The sequence below is a fragment of the Peromyscus californicus genome, unplaced genomic scaffold, assembly GCF_007827085.1.
Source record: "Peromyscus californicus insignis strain IS unplaced genomic scaffold, ASM782708v3 Scaffold_15__1_contigs__length_86483966, whole genome shotgun sequence".
Taxonomy (NCBI): Eukaryota; Metazoa; Chordata; class Mammalia; order Rodentia; family Cricetidae; genus Peromyscus; species Peromyscus californicus.
This window is the reverse complement of record NW_026294447.1, coordinates 36603230-36605929: the sequence shown is the minus strand read 5'-3', so window position 1 is coordinate 36605929 and position 2700 is coordinate 36603230. Positions and strand designations below refer to the sequence as shown.

General features: G+C 44.1%; 1 non-coding gene across 1 annotated transcript; it reads right to left on the bottom strand.

The window, feature by feature from the left end:
• Window positions 1-2048: 2048 nt before the first annotated feature.
• On the bottom strand, window positions 2049-2155 carry LOC128111402 (U6 spliceosomal RNA). Its single transcript, XR_008218640.1, has one exon. It is a non-coding gene; the product is annotated as a U6 spliceosomal RNA (small nuclear RNA).
• Between the last annotated feature and the right edge of the window lie 545 nt (window positions 2156-2700).

Genomic DNA, 2700 nt, shown 5'->3' with positions numbered 1-2700 from the left:
TCAGCCACAGATTCCCTTGTTCTCCCTCCTCCCGTCCCCCTCACCTTCCCCCCAGCCCCCCCCCCGCCATTCCCATCTTCTCCAGGGCAAAGCCTTCCCCACAGACTGAGATCAACCTGGTAGACTCAGTCCAGGTAGGTCCAGTCCCCTCCTCCCAGGCCGAGCCAAGCAATCCTGCATAGGCCCCAGGTTTCAAACAGCCAACTCATGCAATGAGTACAGGACCTGGTCCCACTGCCTGGATGCCTCCCAAACAGATCAAGCCCATCAACTGTCTCACCCATTCAGAGGGCCTGATCCAGTGGGGACCCCTCAGCCATTGGTTCATAGTTCATGTGTTTCCATTCATTTGGCTATTTGTCCCTGTGCTTTATCCAACCTTGGTCTCAACAATTCTCGCTCATATAAACCCTCCTCATTCTCGCTAATTGGACTCCCAGAGATCCACCCAGGGCCTAGTCATGGATCTCTGCATCCAGAACCCTCAGTAGTTGCATGAGGTTTCTAGCACGACAATTAGGGTGTTTGGCCATCCCATCACCAGAGTAGGTCAGTTCGGGCTGTCTCTCGACCATTGCCAGCAGTCTGTTGTGTGGGTATCTTTGTGGATTTCTGTGGGCCTCTCTAGCACTTTGCTTCTTCCTATTCTCATGTGGTCTTCATTTACCATGGTCTCCTATTCCTTGTTCTCCCTCTCTGTTGTTGATCCAGCTGGGATCTCCCGCTCCTCCAAGCTCTCTTTCCCTCGACCCTCGCCTTTCACTACCTCCACTCATGTCCAGTCTGTTCATGTAGATCTCATTCCATTTCTCTGTCATTGGGCGCTCCCTGTGTCTTTCTTGGGGTCCTGTTTTCCAGGTAGCCTCCCTGGTGATGTGAGTAGCAGACAAGTCATCCTTGTTCCACATCTAGTATCCTGCTATGAGTGAGTACATACCATGTTTGTCTTTCTGAGTCTGGGTTACCTCACTCAGGATGATTTTTTTCTAGATCCATCCATTTGTCTGCAAACCTCATGATGTCATTGTTTTTCTCTGGTGAGTAGTATTCCATTGTGTATATGTACCACATTTTGTTTATCCATTCTTCAGTTGAAGGGCATCTAGGTTGTTTCCATGTTCTGGCTATTACAAACAATGCTGATATGAACATAGCTGAACAAGTGCTCTTATGGTGTGGTTGAGCATTCCTTGGGTATATGCCCAAGAGTGGTATAGCTGGATCTTGGGGGAGATGGATTCCCAATTTTCTAAGAAAGCGCCATATTGATTTCCAAAGTGGTTGTACAAGCTTGCATTCCCACCAGCAGTGGAGGAGAGTTCCCCTAGCTCCACATCCTCTCCAGCATAAGGTGTCTTCAGTGTTTTTGATCTTAGCCATTCTGACAGGTGTAAGGTGGTATCTCAGAGTTGTTTTGATTTGCATTTCCCTGATGATTAGGGATGTTGAGCAATTCCTTAAATGCCTTTCGGCCCTTTGAGTTTCCTCTGTTGAGAATTCTCTGTTTAGTTCTATAGCCCATTTCTTAATTGGACTGTTGGGCATTTTGATGTCTAATTTCTTGAGTTCCTTATATATTCTGGATATCAGTCCTCTGTCAGATGTGGGGTTGGTGAAGATCTTTTCCCATTCTGTAGGCTGTCGCTTTGCCTTGTTGACTGTATCCTTTGCTCTACAAAAGCTTCTCAGTTTCAAGAGGTCCCATTGATTGATTGTTTCTCTCAGAGTCTGTGCTATTGGTGTTCTATTTAGGAAGTGGTCTCCTATGCCAATGCGTTCAAGACTACTTCCTACTTTCTCTTCTAGCAGGTTCAAAGTAGCTGGATTTATGTTGAGGTCCTTGATCCACTTGGACTTAAGTTTTGTGCACGGTGATAGATATGGTTCTATTTGCAACCTTCTACATGTTGATATCCAGTTTTGCCAGCACCATTTGTTGAAGATGCTTTCTTTTTTCCATTGTGCACTTTTGGCTTCTTTGTCAAAAATTATATGTTCATAGGTGTGCGGATTAATGTCAGGGTCTTCAATTCGATTCCATTGGACCAAAAAATATGGAACGCTTCACGAATTTGCGTGTCATCCTTGCGCAGGGGCCATGCTAATCTTCTCTGTATCGTTCCAATATTAGTATATGTGCTGCCGAAGCGAGCACGCTTTGTGTGTTTTTGCACCCTTCTACTGACAGTTCTCTGCCCCTTGACTGAATATTGACTCAGAAATCTTAGCCTACATAGCATGATAATTTGAAGCTTCCTCAAATTCCCACAGTCAGACTACACAATCCTACAAAAATAAGTAATATGATGTGAATTTTTTTGGGTTTAATTCAGAATAATCACTCCTATTTATGGACCTGCCTCAACTGAATGGACCAGGCTCTGCTGACTCCCCATAGGAGGCCTTACCTTGGAGGAAGGAAAGGGTGGTGGGTTGCAGGGAGTTGGGGGAAAGGCTGGGGGTGGGTGGGAAGAGGGAAGAGAGGGAGATTTGTGGTTGGTATGTAAAATGAATATAAAATTTCTTAATAAAAATAAATAAATAAATGATAAATAAATGTAATTATTTATATAAATGTAACAACTAGGTGAAAATCTAGTCTCTCATTCATAATGGCAGTGATTAAGAAAGTATTCAATAGGTAGACCGCTTACAAATGAAATGTATTAGATGTATAAATCAAATTAAAATACTGAAAGA